This window comes from Protopterus annectens, chromosome 2.part1 (assembly GCF_019279795.1).
Source record: "Protopterus annectens isolate FY-2018-M chromosome 2.part1, PAN1.0, whole genome shotgun sequence".
Taxonomy (NCBI): domain Eukaryota; kingdom Metazoa; phylum Chordata; order Ceratodontiformes; family Protopteridae; genus Protopterus; species Protopterus annectens.
Genome location: NC_056729.1, coordinates 905041557 through 905064581, shown reverse-complemented (window position 1 = coordinate 905064581; position 23025 = coordinate 905041557). Strand labels below are relative to the sequence as shown.

The 23025-nt window shown below is 37.3% G+C and overlaps 1 protein-coding gene across 9 annotated transcripts in view; it reads right to left on the bottom strand.

Annotated features, from left to right (window-relative positions):
- TENM3 (teneurin transmembrane protein 3) overlaps nt 1-23025 on the bottom strand; it is a 3803041-nt gene that overhangs the window by 2642502 nt on the left and 1137514 nt on the right. For all 9 annotated transcript variants that reach the window (XM_044062527.1, XM_044062530.1, XM_044062531.1 and 6 more), the window contains one exon: nt 21690-21796. The gene's annotated coding sequence lies outside the window, so the exon portion shown is untranslated. The remainder of the gene's footprint in view (nt 1-21689; nt 21797-23025) is intronic.

Sequence of the window (23025 nt, the reverse complement as noted above, 5' to 3'; positions counted from 1 at the left end):
ACTACATAGACAATAACTCATACAGTATGGTAATAAAAATGTTACCCTCAGTGGTAAAAATCATCAGTTATGAACTACCATTCAAACAGACAAATGCAGCCTCGTATCTTGTTTAGTTTTAATATGTTTTGCTCTGAAAGCTAGCATTATATTCATATACTGGCAGCCCCGGTAAACTATAACAACCCTCCATTTCTGCCATGCAAACAAATTTAAGTTATGCGTATTAGTTATGAAACGTTTTCCATACTGTAGTATAAATCAGCAGTGACAAATTCTCTTACATAAATTTCCATATAGGGTGTTTAAAAAGGAAAAAAAAAATGCATATATTTTCTCCAAAACATACAATAACATTTACAAGTAAGCGACAGTGCGGATATTTGTCCAGCTATTACTTTGAGGAAAACATATAAAAAATCTAAATAAAACATTTTAATACTGCTTTGAAAAAAAATGGCAAGCATTCTTCAACTGGATTTTGCTCATTGCTATTCTTTGTTACATATTTATATAGAAGAGATAAATAAAAGCAGTGCCTCCTTTTTAGATTTACGCAGAACTGGTATGCCAGTTATCTATATAGAGTAGAGAGTTAATTATCCGAGCTAACTGGGACCTAGGGTAGTTCAAATAATCAAACTGTTCGGATAATCAAACATATAATTGAAACAAATAAAAAAAAAACTTCTAAAAATGTTTTTGATTAACATTAAACAAGAAAAATAAAGCAAATAAACTGCAAGTACAAAATGGTATAGTATATTATTGTACACCCTCAAAAAATACTCACAAGCGAATACGTATAACGTTTACATATTCAGATTTTATGATGCTTCCTACCCGAAAACTGTGGAAGGCTGTGTTCGGATAATTGACATTTCTGATAATCGACATTCAGATAATCAAATCTCTACTCCTGGTTTAATCAGTCATTCACTTTGCTGTTGCTCCAGGTCGCCACAGCGAAACTCCGGTGCGCTAATGATTGGCAGTACAGTTTTACATGCTGGCTTGCTGGGCATAACGCACAGCCTTCAACGAAGGAATGCCCATTCACGCATATCGCCACACAGAAGATGCTATAACTGAGAATCGAACGGGCAACGTCTAACTGTGAGGCGACAGCGCTACCGCAGCACCATCACCGCTAAATTACTTTATTTGCCAGATTTGTTATTCCGGTTATAAGTGAGTTGAAATAGTTCAGTGAGGTCTTGATATCACTTCTTTTTTGAGTGAAGGGTAGAAACAAAGCATATACTACTGATTAGCTGGTACATACAAAGTTAGCTGCTTCAAGGCTGCGGGGACCTGTGATAAATTTCTGAAGTGTTTAACTCCCTAATAATTAGATTGCATCACACATACACAGCTTAAAATGTTCATCACCACAGTACTGAAGATCTGTAGTTTCTGTGAAACTAATTTAAGAAATTTCTTCAGAAATCTGCAAAAGTACCTTTGGAGAATAACTTTACAGTTTCATCAAACAGCAAACAACTGATATGTTATTCGGGTGACATACTTTAAAAATTTGCAGGAGGAATTAAATTCTCTTTTTTAAGTCTGGGTGAGAGAGTGAGCTGTTTGTAGTTTAAAATGCGTCTGAGTTAGGTCAATAAGGAAGGACACTGTAGCATGAAGATTTTCCCTTTTATCAGAAATGATGGATTTTCAAAGAGATAAATTGTATGTGTCAGGAGCGACGGGCTTGTACAGATTAATGGGGGAAGGAATAGAGGCTGTATCCACTAGGGCTGAACAGTGCTGCTATAACAGAAGCCAGGTCTGATCAAGGGCCAGAGAACTGATCCCTCTGGAGAAGATCCTGGGTCATTTTTCACTCACTCGGAAATATGCAATGTATTCCTTTACTGTTTTGAATTGCACAGACTGTCAAGGAAGCCTGTCACTCGTTTGTTCATGTCCTTTGCTCATTGTTTCGGGAAACTTGAGATCATTCCAGATGGCCAGTGCAAATTTATTCCATAGGCAAGAGCTTGCTGTGTATAACAAACACTTTTTTAATGTTATCAAAAGAAATAACTAACCAAATTTATCCAAATGTAAACTGTGCCTGATATTTATTTCACAGCTAGTTAAAGTTCTACTAATAACTAAAGTTTCTGTGAAGCAGTTCCCAGGTTAATGATATTTCAGTTGTGACTGAACTGATTAGTTTTAACGTTTTTGTCAGAGTGGGGCATCTTTATGCCCTGTAACAATCAACAGCAGTCTATATGATTAAATAAGTGTCACTTTATACACCAAGACCTCAGGGTAAATGTCAGGCATCACTGCTTAGTAATCTATCAGGCACTCCAGATCACACAGACTGAAAAGCATCCTGTGGCCTTCTGGCATCCTCACACTGATGATTAACGCTAGTAGTTGCTAATGAGTTTCATAGTGTAGTCCTAGGTTAGATTCCCTCAGTCACTGTATGTCTATTTTATATGCAAGTCACATAACCAGAGTATTGTCTAAGATCATCCAAATAAATAGGCACTTGTGCCTAGTGGGTTATCTGGATAACAAATGAACACAATTAATAACAACATTAATAATAATAATAATAATAATAATAATAATAATAATAATTATAATATTTTCCCAAGCTAGACAGAGACTTAGATACTTTCCAAAGCATCATTAGAAAGATGTCACTTGTGACAGTGGAGATAGTGAGGGATTGGAGACATATAAGGGGACTGGAAGTTGAATGCTTGGGGAACAACAGGCACTGACAGGCACAGATTTGTTTTCCATATTTTTCAAATTAAGTTATATCAGATATTCTATGTTTCTGACCTTTCCTGATGGCTTTGCTCTGTGAATGTATTCATCTTACTTACATCCACCATTTCTTCCTTTTAAACTAATCAAATAGCGTCCCCGGTTTGTAATATGATGCATTACTTTAACCTTCTTAAAAAAACACATTTTCCCCTGACCTTTATTTGCAGTTTTCTTATGATCTACTTCTAAGTAGACCACCAAACCCTTCTTACTTAAAATGTGACCCAGAGTTGCACAAATACTGGAGTACTCATCAGCTTGTATTTGGAGAAAAGCACAACAATTATTATGCAAAAATGCAACATATTAATCTGTGACAACGCAGCAAAAAATGGTGTTGCTGTTAATTAGTTTCCTGAATATGGTATCATAAAGGTGGACTGGAAGGTCTAGGAGTAACTCATTAAATGTTTTAGTTATCAAAGCACCCACTCAGGAAGATTTACTCTTTCCTATGGCCATTCCTGCAGCCAACAGAATACCACAACAACAAGCTATGATGTGTTGAGTCCCGTTTGATATTCCTTACTGAGAAGGGCTCCATATTGATGAATCTTGCTAAAGTTGTTACCTGACGTTTCCTCAGATTAGTTCATTCAATTAACTCATTTAATCCTCAACAGGAGGAGGGTATTTAACAACTTTGCTTCCTGAGTTATTCTCAGCCAGAAAACAACTTGTTTTACAAAATGCTCTACTGGAAACACATTTCAATTCATTTATTAAATCTGAGAAATGGTGCGAGTTACAAAAATATAAAATATGATACTTCTATGGTAGACAAGCAGGCAATGAGCTATACACCAGTGTTATCCATAAAGGTCTGTTTATAGTTTCTGATTTTATACTGCATATGTATGAAAGAAAATCTGCATTTTGTTTACCAAAAATACTAGTGTTATGGAAAAACAAGGAGATATAGCTATATAAGTGTGCAAGATAGGTCTAAGATATCAGTGATAGAATTTTTCACCTGTTCAAGTACTTAATGATGTATGACAAATAGGATAGCATACTGCTGTTTTGTGATATTGCAAAGTCTATGCAAATTGCACATATAATAATTTCACAATATTTCAAAACAATATCAATCTACAAAACTGCTTGTGTTAGACAGCAGGTATTAGTGACAATATTTCAGCCTTAATGTTTTGCATAATATGGCACAATCTGTTTAACTGTAGGTCACACAACTTTTATGGAATTAATGCAGTTATGAAAATATAGGTAATAGTTATAACTGCTTGCCAAAAGATAATGTGTGTCTCGGAATGTCTTCACATTACCCACTATATTTTACTATCAGTTTTTACTAACTCCCACTGTTTGAATATACCACCCCCAACATGACAGCATCACACTCTTTTTTTGCATTATTATTATTATAAACAAACAAATATGTCCTATTTTTTCGTAATTTTTTGCAAACACTCCTTAATAAAGCCACCCATAGTTCAACTGCACAGATTTTGGTGTTATGTCCACATTTTTCATTCATATTTTCAGTCTGTTGCTCAAAAAAATGTGGTTATCTGGTAAATCACTGAGAACTGAAGTCACTGAATAGGTGAATACAGTTGAGTTTCAGATATCATATCCTTCAGAAAATGCATGCTAACACAAATCATGTTATTCTAGCAACTTTCTATGTTTATAAGAGCAATATTTGCAATCTATCCCTATTTTTCAGCTTTGTCCAGATTTTTTTTTCTGAGATGTTCAGAGGTATGGTTCCATCCCTTGATAATCATTTCACTTCTTGTAAATGTCTAAGTTTCATGGAAACACCAGTATCAGGACTTCGGCAAGTAGATTTTGAAAAACAGTGACAAGTACACTCATTTCAGGGCTACAGGGAAGTCTCCTGTAATGATGGGTACTCTCTTACAGATGCACAGGAACTCTAATTTCCTGATGACTATACCTTTGTTGGAAGCAGTAAGTGAATTGGCTTTTTCTCAGTTCTTCTGAATGCAGCTTTCTGTTTGCTCAGATATTAAATGTACATCATTATCTTGTTTCTGCTTTCCTAAGGTTACATATACAAACAGATCAACTGTTCAGTTCTTTCACTGCTAGTCATTATATGCATTTGGAACTGAAACAATCTTTGTCCAAATAGCTGGTTAACAGCATTGCTTTATGCATCATCAAACTTACCGATCTACTTTTAATGTTATTATAGGTGCTTCCTCTACTGCATGGTGCAGGAATTAACCTTGCCTGATGATTTATACTGCAGGATTATGGTTTTCATGCCCAGATGTACAAAGTACTGTAGAAAGGAGTTGTGCTACAGGGCTCTCCAGCATAGGACTTTGACTTGGGCATTCCTTAGATTATTTCTATTTGATTCCTCTTCAATTTGTCCCTCTGGCTGAACCCAATTCTGTAGGTCTGTGAAAGAAAATATTACTATGCCAGTACTCTCTAATGTGCGAGTTTGGCATAATGGTTAAGGTGTTTTCCTGGCATACACAAGGTGCAGGGTTTGATTTTCACAAGGGGGTAACTGGCTTGGCTTAAAATGGTCCACAAGGCCAGTTAGCCAAGTATTAATCTATGAACCCAAGTACTCATAACATGCATAAATGTATATTAGGTACCTCTGAAATGGGTTTCTCATTTATTCTCCTTCCTCCATTCTTCAAAAACGCTTGAACTTCTTGGGCTTTATGTCTCTGTGTGCAGTTAAAACTAAGGGAATTTATTCTAAAAGGTTTGTGCTATCATAAAATCTCTTAATACAACTTTTAAAAAAGATTCTTTGACTGGGAATCAAAACCTGAGGAACATGGTTGTGAGCACATGCCTTAACCCTGGTGCATGAGTTGCTAGTAAGCGTCACAGCATACATATCTGCTGTGGATGAAGGTTTGAGAATTTAATGTCAGGTCTTCATTACAGAAGATATGTCAAAGACATTGAGTCTGTTTCAAGAGAATCCAAAAGAAGGGCACACGTATGATACATACTTAGTACATTGAGAAAAGCCTGGAGAACATGAGTAATGTTAACCATACCATTCAGCTGTCCAGATTTTCACACAATGTCCCGATTTTTGCCTGACACTTTTGGTCTGCTCTTCTTAAAATTTGTGGTTCTCTGGCAAATCATTGGGGATTGAAATCAGTAAATAAAGGCACGCATTTCAGTTTTAGACTTCATACCATTCAGAAATACATGCAAATACAGAACATTTTATTCTATCAACTTTCTAAGTTTATAAGAGCAGTATTTAAAAATCTTCCCTATTTTGGGACCTTTGTTCCCCATTATTTTTGGCTTTCTCCAGAATTCTTACAATAAGAGGTTGAGAGGGATGATGTCAATATACCTGACATCTTAAAGAAAGACAAAATGTTGTCACAAATAAATTATTGAAGTACTCCTTACTTACTACTAGACAGGAAAATCTTCATCCATATTGCTTTGAACAATCTCTGCATCTTGTAAGAAATTTCATTGGAATCTTAGTACTGATTCAGGCTATCTTTCCTGGCAAACAGTATGAAATGATAGATGATAGGCAAAGGAAAAGGGGCAAAATCAGGGCGTGTACATGTTTTTTATCAACATGGCGGGCAAAGGCCTATGACTATATTAAACAAGCATCCTCAGGGAAAGGCCTGGATAGATGTGGCTGCCCTACAAAATTCAAAAATGTTCTTGACATGGTTGTTCATAGGAATGCAAATAATTTGTGCAACAATAGGTTTGCAGACAAAATTCATCCTTCACTCAAAATGGAACCAAGCAAGGACAAACACAGTGATTTATCAACATTTCTGAAACTGTATTTCACCAGTAAATTGTTGTTACCCAAGTTATTGGTTGTTTTCTTGTGCATGATGAAAGGTACGCGACTCATAGGTATGCCATGGTTTTCGACTCATAGGTACGCCATGGTTTCCAACTCATAGGTACGCCATGGTTTCAGACTCATAGGTATGCCATGATTTCAGACTCATAGGTATGCCATGGTTTCAGACTCATAGATGTGCCATGGTGTCAGACTCACAGGTATGCCATGGTTTTATGCCATGGTTTCAGACTCATAGGTATGCCATGGTTTCACACTCACAGGTATGCCATGGTTTTAGACTCATATGTATGCCATGGTGTCAGACTCACACATATGCCATGGTTTCAGACTCACAGGTATGCCATGGTTTCAGACTCATAGGTATGCCATAGTTTCACACTCACAGGTATGCCATGGTTTTAGACTGATATGCATGCCATGGTATCAGACTCACAGGTATGCCATGGTTTCAGACTCGTAGGTACACCATGGTTTCTGACTCATAGGTACGCCATGGTTTCAGACTCATAGGTATGCCATGGTTTCAGACTCATAGGTATGCCATGGTTTCACACTCACAGGTATGCCATGGTTTTAGTCTCATATGTATGCCATGGTGTCAGACTCACACGTATGCCATGGTTTCAGACTCACAGGTATGCCATGGTTTCAGACTCATAGGTATGCCATAGTTTCACACTCACAGGTATGCCATGGTTTTAGACTGATATGTATGCCATGGTGTCAGACTCACAGGTATGCCATGGTTTCAGACTCATACGTACACCATGGTTTCAGACTCATAGGTGCGTCATGGTTTCAGACTCATAGGTATGCCATGGTTTCACACTCACAGGTATGCCATGGTTTTAGACTCATAGGTATGCCATAGTTTCACACTCACAGGTATGCCATGGTTTTAGACTGATATGTATGCCATGGTGTCAGACTCATAGGTACGCCATGGTTTCTGACTCATAGGTACGCCATGGTTTCTGACTCATAGGTACGCCATGGTTTCTGACTCATAAGTACGCCATGGTTTCAGACTCATAGGTACGCCATGGTTTCAGACTAATTGCTTATATTCCTTTTGTCCCCACCAAATATTGACTTTCACTACAATTGCAAAAAAAACCCCATAATTGCTAGAGATCTGTTCAGTCTTGCATAAATCTATTTAAAGGACAACTATTAAGGAACCTGTTGCCTGACTTAGATGACAATGATGAATTTGCAGTGCCTATCATTGACTTTTTTCTGGTTTAGACAATTCTGCAGGGCAGCAAAGTTTGAAAGTCTGTTTCTGTTTTAATATATTTCTCTTTCTCTCAACATAAAGTAGACAAAATTACTCTGCCAGCTTGCTCAAAGCCTTACAAACCATTCACCAATATGGGACATACCCTGGAGTTCTTTTACCTCAGCATTCACATCTTTTAACAGCATCACTGATAATATTTAGCACATGGTATGTGTTAATGCCTTCTTTGGGAAGTTGCATCACTGTACCTTTTCTGTTAGCTATAAAAGGACAATACGATTCAGGCATACAGTTCGGTTATCAGCTCTTCTATTGTTTAGGGAGCTTCGGGAGGGTACTGATGCTATTTAGACAACCTGCAAAGACATGATCACTGATGATGCTATATAATCCTCCCTGTCAATTGAGGAGTCTATCACACAAGTTTTCCTGCTGCCTTAATAAAAACTTTGTAACTACTGTATTAATCCATGGCCCAAATAAATCTACTGTTTCCATTGCTGACATTACTTTTGAGACAGTGCAGCAAGTATCCATAACCTTTCATGCTATGCCTCTGATCAGCTAATAAAATGGATTATACTCAGTAGTATGAATGTAAGTAAAATACAACTTTTTGAATTTGTTTTACAAACAACACAAACTACAAAAATTAATTGGTGGGACCAGAATGCTGGTGCCACAGTGGATTATGAATCTTTAAACACCAGACGGCAAAGTGCATAGATGAAAAAAAAACAAAAGGAATAAATTTTAATTACATTTTTTACTGTTCTCATCTGTGGCATTACGTATTTATATATTATATATATATAATTTGAAAAATTGACTGCGTTTCGCTGTTTGTTTAGGCTTTTTTAAGTAAATTGTTCGCCATTTCCTTATTTCTACAGTTTTCCTTATGCTGGTGGATGTTTTCATAGCTTTTTATTTCTTAAACTTTAATACTTCATGATTTATTTTACTATGGATTAGTTCTGGGGAGTAAGTTATTTCCAGTCTAGAACATTCTTTCAGGTTTCCTTCAGTTTCAGAGGTGATTTTGTGCAATTTTTTGAAAGTTAGGTATTTGCCTTTGTATACCTCGTATTGTCAGTTTATGTTTTTCTGTTTTAACTTATTAAAATGTCATTAGTATGTGGGTTGGGCTTTAACTGTGTACTTTGAGCCTTTTCTTTGTTGGACTATTGCAGATTAGTTCTATGGCTTATTTAGTTTTTAACTTTTATTTAAAAGTATTCATTATTCATGTTAACTGCTAGTGGATATTCTGTGTCTTTCATTTTGGTTGGTGCTAAATATAGTCAAGTTCCATTACTTATGTAAACTATCACTGTTAGACCAGAATGACTAGTTTTTTGTGGTTGTTTTGCTGTTCACAGATCCATCTTACTACTACCAGATGAAGAGAGTACATAACTTGTTGATTACAAGATCAGAGTGAACATTTAATCCTGATGACAGGAGTATAATAGAAATAAATACAATGTAACACATGGAGCACTATGATTATGCTCTGAAACTGGGAAAGGCAACTTTGTTAAATGCATTCCTGACATAAGAAAGGTGCTTAACAATGCTGCATATTTGCTGCATTATAATATACCACAATGTGATTTTTTGCCAGGTCTCGATATAATCCAAAAGGAAGAACAGTATACTGGCATGAGCCCACTGAGGTTGAAAAGACTGTCTTTTCCTACATTTCAGCTGTATCTCTTGGATCTAATGTAGTCAAGAATTTTGTTTTTTCTAACCTTCCTGTTAGTTCATCTGCCATAGGCACTGTGTAACTGTCAAATTTTGAGACTCTTCAACTTCCTAGTATCAATACAGAGCCTGAGTATTCTATTGGATTTTGGGGGCTAATACTGTGGGGCTATTATATTTGCTTTTTGACTCTCTTACCATCTTAACCATTTTTGTACTTCCTCTTACATAGTCATTCACTATGACTCTGGCTTTCGGTTCAGGCTTTAAGTTAACTTTTTCTCCTGGAATGCTTTCAGACTTGCTTATTGTTTATTGCTTATTGCTTGTTTCTGTAGCTTAGATGTGTGTTGCCTTCCTGCACTGCATTAAAGTTTTATTTTTTTGCCATTTTCAGTAGTCCCTGGCAATATATTAAATGCAGAAGTCTGAACTTCTTTTTACAGTTTTCGTGCACCAATATGGTATATCTTTTCTGGCCTTCCCTTAACATTTTGTCTAACCTAGTTAAACACTATCATTTAGGAAAACGTTTTTATTTCTGTGGAGGTGACCAAGACTAAGAAATGGTCTCCAGGTCCTTGAATTTTTATTGTACAGCCTTTGTTATGAAGCCTGGGCCTTTCCATGCGTTACCGTATGATGTGACATCACATAGGTTCATAAGGTTCATAAATTAGTACTAAGCTAACTGCCCTTGTGGGCTATTTTAAGCCTAGCCAGTTACCCCATGTGAGAGTCAAACCCTGCACCTTGTGTTTGTAAGGTAAGCACCTTAACAATTATGCTAACCTCTTTATGTGTGTAAGAGTGTATACATATATATATATATATATATATATATATATATATATATATATATATATATATATATATATATATATATATATATATATACATATACACACACACTTTAAGTTTTATAGATGTGTGTATATATATATATATATATATATATATATATATATATATAAATATATATATATATATATATATATATATATATACACACACACACACACACACGCACGCACGCACGCACACACACACACACACACACACGCACACACGCACACACACACACACACACACACACACACACACACACACACACACACACACTTTAAGTTCAAGGAAACAATGGAAGCAATGGATACAAACATTCACATGTTTTATTATATATAGGTAAAGAGAAATGAAAACAACAGTTGTCTTGACATTTAAAATGAACAGAAACAGCATATTCTGGGTTTTCTTCTGCATTTGCAGAATGCCTAAACTAGATGTTAACAAGTAAATATTAAGATTTCAAAGAACACCTATAGATTTATAGGTTCATAGAAGGTTACTAGGCTAACGGCCCTACAACCCTTACAAGCCTAGGCATATTTATCCCACGTTGCCCCAGTTGTCGGTGGTTAGGTGAGTGAAGTTCACAGAGGTAAGGGTCTATGGTAGTTAATAATAACTTCCTCTGTCCAGAAGGGACATAGGCACTACCCCAGGAGTGAATTTGTGGTCACCCATCCTTCATAACAGATGCTGCTACAGTTTCTTCAAACATAACCTCCACCTATATGTCATTTGCTCATTTGTATCTAATAACAGGTACTTAATTCTCTGTACTGCTTGTGAAGCCTTCTGCTGGATTTATGATTCATAAACTGGTAATTGCCTGGGAATCTAGCGTTTATTTGCTCTACAATTCTCTTCAAAGGATGAATTTGCAGAGATTAACATCGATTAAGACCCTGATACTGCACTGCTCCAGGTTCAGTTGGGTTTCCTTTAGGTTCATAACTGTTCTTCCAGATGCATGCTTCATAGGTGCCTAGGTGTTTACTAGACTAACAACCACAAGGGCCTTTTTAGCCTAGCTATGCATCCCAAATCTCTGACAAGTTCTGATACTCTTGGTAAATATCAGCAGGGGCTTGGCATTGAAACATTTACAGGTGGCCTGTGTCCATTAGAGATATAGGTGCCAAACCAAGGACGAATTTCCTGTTCCCCATCCAACTGTAAAACTTGCACTTGAATTGGGTTAGGAGAAACTCTGTTTCACATGGACAGGGCGCCTGTTCCAGAGATGGGGTAATCTCTGGGATACATACCTGTCTCTCCAGCAGGTCCTATTTATATAGTATTTGTAATGGGTAATTCTGATGTTGTTTGTTTTACAGATATGCAGGAGGTCCATCAGAGTGGGGTCTGACAATGCCCTGTATGAAAGGCATAGATCTCCCCTCAAAAGCCTATAGGAAACAGAATACAGGGATAGGGTCTTGAGGCGGTCTGCATAGGACATTTTACTTATGCCATGTATTCTTTTAGTGAGGAACCTCTGTGGACATTCCAATTGTTGGATACGCCTAGTTAGGTATATATCAAAAGGGCATTCAATGATAGATCTGATGAATGATGAATATAGTGGAACAATGACTTCCATGGGCTTAGATGCCATACTTTTGTTTATAAGTTGTGCACCATAGAATGATTTCCTCACTACTGTAGACATGTGATGGTCAAAGGCTAGATTACTATCTATGTGTGTTCCTAAGTTCCTGACTACTGGGTCACCTCTAAGGGATATGTTGCAATATGATAGTAACCGGGGTGGATGTCTTCCCAAAGGATACTACTATGCATTTCTTGACATTTAGTTTTAGTCCACTACCACTAGTTGTTCGTCTGTGTCAGGGCCTCTTGGAGAACATTTGTGTCAATGTGGGATTCAATGACAGCTCCTAAATTGCAATCGTCTGCAAATTTAGTCAGCCAGAGACCAATAACATTGGCCCTGACTTCAGAGAAGTAAATGCTAAAAAGGAGCGGTCCAAGAACTGATGCCTGAGGGACTCCACTCATGACTGGCCTCTTTGTAGACTCCCCAATTCTAACTTTGTGGGTCCCGTTTGTGAGCCAGTTGGCAATCCACCAGGTGACATACGAGTTTGTACCTATCTTCTTGAGTTTGTCAACAATACCTGAGTGGGGTTGTATGTCAAATGCCTTGGCCAGGTCAAGGTAGGCAGTATGAACAATTTTGCCCTCATTCATTGCTTTGGTTACCTTCTCAAAGAAGTTGACCAGGTTGAGTAGGCATGATCTGCCCTTGATGAATCCAAACTGGGTTGGTTCAAGTGTCTGGACATTTACTATATCACTACTGATCATTTCCTGATAATTTGTGCAGAGGGATGACTGTTGCTGTTCTCCACTCATGAGGCATGAAGCCTATTTCATCATGAGTTATAAAGCTTCTTATCTCTTGTTTATGTTTTATCAGACATTTGTTTCTTAACTTTTTTTTTATTGTTTTGGATTTTTCCTTTACGGTCTGTATAAGGAAATCAAGTGTGGATCTTAACCATCACATCATACACATTTTGATAGGAGAGAATCCTGTCATTAACTGAGTTGCAGTTCTGTAATAAGCAGCTTTAGCAATCTTGCATCCATACTTTTGTTATTTGTGTTACTGTGTCTGGATATGAAAGGCATTGGTATACCATCTCTAAGTCAGTAAAGCAATAGTCTTCCTCTCCTACCCATTTATCTAATACGTTAACATGCTAAATGCAGTCAGAGTGCTTTATACATAATGGTAATCTAGTTCAAATTTTTCAAATGAAATTAAGCTACAGCTTCTCATTTCATAAGTCTGAACTTGTCATGATTATACAGTAGATGATTATTATGTAAGGATGTAATAGAATGAATAATGTGTGTTTTTAATTCCACCTCATGCATCATCTTAAAGACCAGATCTAGATGACCTCTAAAAAGATTGATAAACTTTAGAAAAAGGTAGTAAACATTTCAGTCTTTCAAAGTATGTCAAGACTTTCCAAGATGATATTAGCTTAGTATATCTCCTTTGGATACTTTCTTTCACTTACTATATAAATCAAGAACAGAGTTCTATTCATCTATTACTCTGACATGAACAACATGCATGGGATCTGTATTGACCTTGATAATAGATTTGTAGAGATTATACTGCTGATACTCACTGTGCAATTTTTAACCATTTTCATATGATTCCAAATAATCTACTTTTTCTTAATTAATACTCGCTGATCCTTAAAGACATTGGCTGTGGATACAAAGTACTGTAAATATTAAAGGCACAAAGTACATCTGTTTACACTTTGGGAAACTTCATTGATGAAGATTCCATTAATGAGGTCTTTAACTTTATTGATGATCATGGCTTCGGTTGTGAAGCATGGTTAACATCTTCAAAAAGGCAATGTCATTACGGTGCTGCCTTTTGTGAATGGTCTAGATAAATATTTATCAGAGGTCCTTTATTCAGTTTCCCCATCACTTCCTTCACAGTGTCATCTAACAGTATCAGATCATTTGAGGAACCATGAAAAAGAGTCTTCTTCTTTCGGCTTTTCCCGGTTAGGGGTCGCCACAGCGGAACACCTGTCCCCTCATGATTGGCAGTGGAGTTTTTCGATGTTGAGTTGTCAGCCCAGCGCCCAAACTTCCACAGAAGGCACACACACACACACTCTCACCTAGGGCCAATTTAGAGGGTCCAATCCACCTACAGCATGTCTTTGGGGTGTGGGAGGCAACCGGAGTACCCGGAGGAAACCCACGTGACCACAGGGAGGACATGCAGACTCCGCACAGAAGGCACCCCAGCTGGGGATCGAACCAGAGAACCTCTTGCTGTGAGGCGACAATGCTAACCTCTGCACCACCGTGGCCACCCGAACCATGAAAAAGAGTGAACCTACAAATATTGAAACTATATCCATTGAAACAAAGTATTAATTGTGGACTATTGTGTATACTAAATGTTTGCATTAGGTTTTTTTTTATGTTTGCTTGAAAAGTAGACATACTGGTGTCTTTAATACCCATCCCTACTGAACAAGCACTTACCAGTTCTCTGAGGAATGGGTCAATATGGCCCACCTGCTATCTGATGACTTTTGAGGATATTAAACACACATGATCTGGTTAATTACTCTGACACAACACTGCCAGTAGTAAAGCACAACCTTGCAGAGGAGCTCTCAGGCTCGCTATAAACAGTACATAACTATTTCTAACACTTAAGGCGATGTATAGCATAACCCTTTACCCAGTTATTATGCATCAACCTTTTAATACATGTAGATCAATATGTGTGTATATACCTTTAAGAAACTATCCAAATGTTTGCACAAGTCGATAAATACTGAGCACATACAATCTAGAATGCCATTTTGTAATTAGCTGTTGAGATGTGAACATGTATGTATGTAAGGTCTGTCTGTTAACTAGTTTGTTTGTATTTAAAGATGCTGCTATCCTTTCTGATGTGTTTCTATGTATTAAAGCATCTAAATGAAACCCCGCGCCTACATGTTGTATGTGTTAGAGATGAACGAGCGACATGGTGCCAGAAGTGGCATGCCTAAAGGATATGGTGTCAGAAGTGGCATGCCTAAAGGACATGGTGTCAGAAGTGGCATGCCTAAAGGACATGGTGCCAGAAGTGGCATGCCTAAAGGACATGGTGCCAGAAGTGGCATGCCTAAAGGACATGGTGCCAGAAGTGGCATGCCTAAAGGACATGGAGTCAGAACTGGCATGTCCAAAGGGCACGAAGTTAAGAGACAGCTTGGCTAAAACCACTAGAGGCACTTGCTTAGAGCTGGAGGAATATACACGAGTGGATCATCCCAAAATGTACAAACTTCGCAAAACAGGTCAGAAATGTATTTCAGATATTAGAACTTGCTCAGCATTATTTCTTTTTCATAAAAAATGGGGCATACTGAATGCTCTAAATAGTATTTGCATAAAGCGATATGGATGAGATTGATAAAAATATTCAAATTACTATGGAAAATGTTTGAAATAAAGTCTGACTTGCATAAAATAAATAAAATAAAGGGAGATGACTGCATTTTTGCAAAGCATGTATAGTTTTCGGATGACACAAAGATATCCGAGTTATCAGAAGTGTATAAAGTGGTTGCTTGTTTGTGCAGTGTTACAGTAAAGTTATTTTGCAGAGTACAGCCATTACAGAGCAAATTTCTCGAAGTAAAGTGTTTTGAAGAGTCTATTGTGCATTTCAATGTTATTACAAGCTCACAGAACTGTTTGTTTACACATAATTACAAGGGCCATATTTTCAGTGTGTTTGTGTATACTTTCTGGCCATGGCAGATGGATTTCGAAAACCAATGGAGAGTGCTTGAGCAAGAGTACAGCATTTTCATACAGGCTGCATTTTCTGATAAAGATGACCGTAGAAAGGCATTTATTCTACTTATGTTAGCTAGGTCAGAAGCCATAAAAAGGGAGCATTCATTTGTGTATGCACCTAATATCTTTACAGGAGAGGGAGAAAACTGACATGTTGCTATAGTGGCCGAGTCAAGGGAGGACCCAGAGTGCTTAAAACGTAAACTTAGAGAAATGTGTAACCCCCAGACAAATGTTACCATGGAAAGGCACTTATTTTACACAAGGGATCAAAAGCCTGGTGAAACTTTTGCAGCATATATAACTGACCTGAGAAATAAAGCTAATGTGTGCAGATTTGGTGACTTAATGGATGAGCTGATAAAGGACAGATGTGTGTGGCATAAAAGATGATGCTTTGAGAAAGATTTTGCTTTGTGAGAGTGACTTAACTTTGAATAAGGCCATTGAGGTTTGTCAGATACCTGAGCTGACAGAAAAGCACACAAATATGCTTAGAAATGAGAAAGGCTCTAGAAGGCTCAGTGATAAAGCTCATGTTGATAGTATGCAGCATGTGGTTAAAATAAACACTCTCAAGCACATGGCAGCTGTAACCCCAGCAGTACTCAGTGGTAAACCCAAGAGCTTTCTAGCAAGTTCTAAGCCAAACTCTGGAAGTTGCACAGTCTCAGTGAAGTATAAGAGTGAGAGTGAGTCAGCAAATGTAAAGCATGGACCCTAACCTATTTTCATTGCCAGTTGTTGTAATTGTGGTGAAAATAATAAATCTAAAAGGGAGAAATGTTTAGTTTTGGTCAACAATACCACAAATGCAATAAATGAGATCATTTTAAAAGATCTTGTAAATCAAAAGGCCCACATTTTTTTATTAAATGGAAACATTTTAAGAAATGTGTTGATCAGTTAGACAGTGGCAATTGTGCTCTTTATGTTGACTGTATGTCAGTGCTTCATAAAATGGTCAATGCAGTAGATTTAAAGGCAAAGAATTAAGTATTTTGTACTGCTCAGATAAATGGCTAACCCATAGAACTCAAAACTGATACAGGTTCCATGTGCAATGTTATGCTAGCAAAAACATTTGCTAGAGTGTGTAAAGTTGAAAAGCTTGATCTGGCAAGGTGTGTGAAGCTTGTTGCTTATGGAGGTGAAAAAATTCAGACTGAAGGCTCAGTAATGCTTTCATGTTACTCTGCTGGAAGAAGCTACGACTTATTATTTTATGTGGTCAAGAGGCAAGTCCAGTCAGTATTAGGGCTCAGAGACAGTTTGAAAATGGGACAGCTTTCATTTAATAAGGAAGTTCATCATGTTAACTTAAAAGATCACTACTATAACTTTGCCCAGCGCATTTTTTCTACCTATGCTGATCTTTTCCAAGACAAACTACGCAAACTTCCAGTTGTGTACTCCATGAAGTTAGATCCAGAGGTCAGTCCAGTTATCAGGACAGCACGTACAGTTCCAGTAGCCATGCAGGACAGAGTTAAAGCTGAGTTAGATAAGATGGTGCAACAAGGTATCATTTGTCCAGTTGAAATTCCAACTGAATGGGTATCTTCCATGGTGGTAGCTCATAAGAAACGCTCAAATGACATCATAATATGTTTTGACCCATGAGATTTGAACAAAGCACTAAAAAGACCTCATCATCCAATGCACACAGTCAAAGATGTCACAGCCTTGATGCCAAATGCCACTATTTTTTTGTCTTAGATTTAAAGAGATAATTTTGGCAAATTCATCTTGACAAAAAATCCTCACTGCTCACTACTTTCAGTACTCCGTTTGGCAGGTACAGATTTTTGAGAATGACATTTGGGATCAATTTTGCGAGTGAAGTATTTCAACGTGCAATGGAGCAAACTTTTTCTGGGTGTCCTTGTGGTATTATAGTAGATGACATACTTGTAGGAGGTTGTGATGAAGCTGAGCATGACAGAAACCACAGAAAAGTTATAGAACGTGCACATCAAGTGAATCTTAAGTTCAACCCACACAAATGTAAATTCAGGCTAAAAGAAGTTACTTATTTTGGTCAATTATTTATCAGTACAGGCCTATGACCAGACCCATCTAAGCAAACAGCCATTCTCAGGATGCCAGCACTAGATAACATTCAAGCCCTGCAATGTTTTCTTGGCATGGTCAACTACCTAGGCAAGTTCATTCTAGACTTGAGCCAACTTTCAGCATCACTCAGAGAGGTGACACATAAAGGTGCATCCTGGAGTTGGTTAAAGTAAGACCAAAGAGAATTTGATGTCCTGAAGCGCAGAATTGCTAGTCCACCAACACTCAGATACTATGATGTTTACAAACCAGTTACACTTTCCTGTGATGCTTCAAAATTTGGTCTTGCTGGAGCCATTCTGCAAGAGGATCAATCTGTATTCTATGCATCGAGAACTCTTACCCAAACTGAGATGCAGTATGCTCAGGTAGAAAAAGAGCTTTTGGCAATTGTGTTTGCATGTTCAAAGTTTCATGATTATGTTTATGGTAGGCTTATCCAGATCAAAACAGACCACCAACCATCAGTCACTATCTTGAGAAAGCCAATGCATTTAGCTCCAGCCAGACTGCTATGTATAATGCTGAGATTGCAAAAGTACAATTTCAATCTTGTCTACAAGAAAAGCAAACTCCTTTAACTTGCTGATAACTCACCCAGATTGCCTAGAAACACCACAGGCAGCACGAGAATGAGAACCTTGATTCTGAAGTTACGGAAGTGAGAAATTTTTCTTCCACATGTCTTGATGAGCTGAGATATCACACAGCCATGTTTCCAGTTGTACAAAGGCTCAACCACTTTATCAATCAAGGATGGCCATCAAAGCAATCTAGTTTACCTCCAGAAGTGCAACCTTATTTTCCATACAGAGATGAGCTTTTGGCTGACAAAGGTATCGTAATGAATAGTCTGAAAGTAATTGTCCCAAAGTCCTTGCAACCAGAGTACATTACAATCTTGCATCATGGGCACCCAGGAATCTACCAAAAGAAGGGCAAGAGGACTAGGATTTTTCCCTTCTTTGTCACAAGCCATTGACAGGGCAGTTTCATCTTGTTCAGTGGATAATAGTACAAAGCCACATGAACAGAAGAAACAACTTCAGCTTAACCAGATTTCTGGACTACGGTGTATGAGTCCACGCAAAGTTATTTCTGACATTGGGATACAGTTTACAAGCCAACAGTTTAAAAGATTTGCTGAGGAATGGGACTTTACTCATGTCACAAGTAGTTCAGTGCACCTGCAGCCAAATGGTTTGGCAGAACATGTGGTTCAAAGTGCAAAACAGTTACTTCAGAAGTCAAAACAATAATAGTGATGTTTTCCTGAATCTCTTGAATCTCAGAAATGTTCTTCGTGATAAACATTTTGGTTCACCTGCTCAGAGACTTCTGTCGAGACAAACCAGAACCACATTACCAATCAGCAGTCAACTGTTGGTTCCACGTGTCAAGAACAGCAAATCAGTCAAAGCCAAAATCAGTGAAAGACAATCTTTTGAAGAAGCGCTTAACCCATCAGTCCTGCTATGATAAAACCAGTAAACCATTCAATCCATTACAAGAGGGAGATGTGGTAAGGATGCAAACATCCAAAGGTTATGATCTGATTGGTGTCATGAAGAATATTGTTCCAGAACTGAGATCATACATTATAGAATCAGAAGGAGCAATCTTTAGGTGGAATTGGAAACATTTGAGACCAGTGTCTGAGCCTATACCACAGCACATTGCCTGTGAGAAAGATTCTTTATCTCAGAGTAAGTTGTCCAGTGTTCCAATTTCAGAGGACGTTTCAGAGGACAATTTTATTCCTGCGATGAATCCAGAAGTTTCTGATATGAGTTGTGCACCTCAGACTGCCCCTGTTGCTAAATTTGTTCCCGACTGTTATGTTAGGAGATATGGTTGAATTTCTAAATCCTGTAACAGGTATGAAGTAACTTGGACATGAGCATGTCTATCTCTCACATTGTTTTGTATAAAGGGCAATCTTTTTTAAGAGGGATGATGTAGATCAATATGTGTGTATATACCTTTAAGAAGCTATCCAATTGCTTGCACAAGTGTATAAATACTGAGCATGTGTAAGCTAGACTGCCACTTTGTAGTAAGCTGTTGAGATGTAAGCATTTATGTATGTAAGATCTGTCTGTTAACTAGTTCATTCATATTTAAAGATGCTGTTATCCCTCCTGATGTGTTTCTATGTATTAAATCATCTAAACAAAACGCCAGGCCTTGTTGTTGTACGCGTTAGAGACGAATGACTGACAATACATAAACTTATGAGGTAATTATATCTTTGGCGGTCAAGTTTTAAGTTCATTGAATACACACTACTGCACTGTTCATAATATCTAACACCAGTATTTCTCCAGTGGTGTCTGCAGCTACAGGCTCTTCTTCAATGGGTCATCTGATCAGTGCATTCACACAACTTGTGGTTTGTAGACACTCTAATACTCATGTGTTTTCTAAAGCACTCTCAAGAGCTGTAATTTTGGCGAAGGCATTTGTGGAACAGGTTTCCTTTACATGATCAGTTATTTGTGGTCTGTGTAAACAGTAAAAACATGATCGAAGATATATTGATGAAATGTTTGGGTTCCAGGAGTTATGGCTACCTCCTCTATGCCCACTTGTGCTACTACAATAAATGATAATAAATGAAAAAACAAACAGATTCTCACTACCATCAGATACTGCATATGAAACCACTATTTTATCATAAGATAAAGCAACAATTGCAGTATTATCTTTGCATCAGCTGAAAAAAAGGGGCAGGCAGATCATAAAACTTTTTAAACACAAATTTATTTATTTATTTTACATTTGTTGACCGGGATAGTCCGACTGGATACATGTCCATTTTCAGCAGATGCCCGGGCAGAAAAGCTCCAAATACAGCAAAACAAGACATACAAAACTAATGGCAAAGTACATGTTACAACATTAGATGCACAGACCATATCATTCCATAAGATGCACACTTTTTCAGTGTTATTAATACATAGCTGTTAAAATATAAGACATCATACTTGGATAGGTAGGTTTTAATGGAGTTACAAGTTGTCTTTAGTCCGGGGTAGAGCATTTACCATTTACCTCATATCTATGATACTCCTTTTAATGACAAATGCAAAGTATTTAATGGAGTTTGCCAGATTTGTTAAACATGTAAAACAAGTAAGCAGAACCAAAGTATGTTTAACTTAGTTGTATATGCAGGAGATGGAAACCCATGGTGGCCTTTACTCTAGACTGCACATGAAATCATGATTTGCATATTTTATTATTGTCATAACAAGATGCAACAAGCACCACTTGCCATGTAAAAATACTACATATAAGTCAAAATAGCAGTTAATGGACTATCTAATAATTTTTAACTGTAAGAGGATTGCACCACTATTGTGGGGATTTCACTCCATACCCTGTTCTCTTAAAATACAACATCAACGTTGTACAACTTTAGAGTAAGAGGAACATTTGTATTCATACAAAATCACCATTTCCATTTACTCCAAGTTGGTGAGACCTCAGAGTAAGAATATTTAGGAGTTGGGTGATGCCACCACATCAAGGTTGCTGTTAGTGCTGACCCCCCCCCCCCTCCCGGAGCAGCTATAAAACTGTGCTTATCCACAACATTTCTTTATCCATTAAACTGTGTGCTCAATAATCATTTCATCAAAGGTCTGCAGTTTTGTTGCTTCTGCCTCATGAGAGTGAACTTAAGTAATATGGATCACAATAAATCATTGCGTTCACCTCTACAGCACATAACTCATGGGCATTTACTACAGCTATCAAGCAGCATCATTCTGTTTAAAAATACATTTTTTCTGTTAAGTTACTAACCTGCATTCTTTGATCTTCTCACCACTTCCATCAGCGTTTGTACGTATTTTTCTGCTGCGGTAATGAACTTGGATATCATCCAAAATAAATTGCCATACGTGACATTCCTTGCAAGAAAAGAAAAACAAAATATTTGATTCTTTGAAACAGGGGATATGTGTAAGACAAAAAAGGTAAATACTACAAAAATTTGCTTATAAGTATCTATTTCTAAATATCTTTGTACATCAAATTACGTATGTTAAGCATAGCACACATGAAATGTTGAACACCTCTGCCTCCATGCCAATAATGGAAAAACGTTTTTTTCTGATCAAGATATGCGGTACTGGGCAGTCTGTCTTACTTCCTCTTTTACTTTTGCATACCCAGTTTGGGAGACAGCATTAGCAACACTCTGAAATGGAATTAGTCTTGTGCTGAAGAACCTAAGTTTGGCATCTTCTAGAACACGTCAATGTATTTGATGGAACACAGACTACAGCCATTCTGCCTGTTAATATACAGTTCTTTTTGCAGGTTTTCTTTAAATACATCCTATTGTTTAATAAGCATGTTTTAAAATCTCAGTTCACATCTATCATAAAAATGACTACACAGCACACCAACTTACATTCTCCCTAATAAAAACCAGCTGAAAACAAAATTGCCAAGTCTGTAGCTAAAATGCTCCTCACATCATCCTTACTTAGATATACCAATTCTATGTTTTTTTGCTTTAAGTGCACAAAGTCTGCTTGCTTATATTGCAATCTCACAGTAGAGCATACAGCAGAAAAGGCAGATAATGGCAGTTCATGGCAGGGAATCACTGCTATTAATTTTTCCTTAATCTGCTCTAATTTTCTGATGGCTTTTTTTCTTGTATGCCTGATCCATTAAACTCAGTTATTGCCTAATATAAGATCTGCTTTTGTTTCTTGTGACTTTCACTTCACTCAGTCATTCCCATTACATTTATATGTTCTCTAGTACATGTTTTCAAAAGTATGCCAGTTGACTGCAAGAATCTATTACTTACTTCTCTGAATTTGATTACAGTCATTCTAGTGACAACACTCCCAGTATCAGCCATAATATTCATGGTCTCCCCTTCCAGTTATAGTTGGCTAGGGATGTGTTTGCTTTCTTTATTTTATATCTTGCACAATGTACAAAGAAAATATTTTCATTGTCTGTGCTCTATCCCTCAACATGCACATTGTGTAAGTAATAATTCCTAAAATCCCCTTCAGCTAATTCAGTACTTATCTCCTTAAACCAATTCCTTTACTTATTCCATGAGGTATCATTGTGTGTACCATTTTATCAATGCACATCCTGTTTCTTTCTCAAA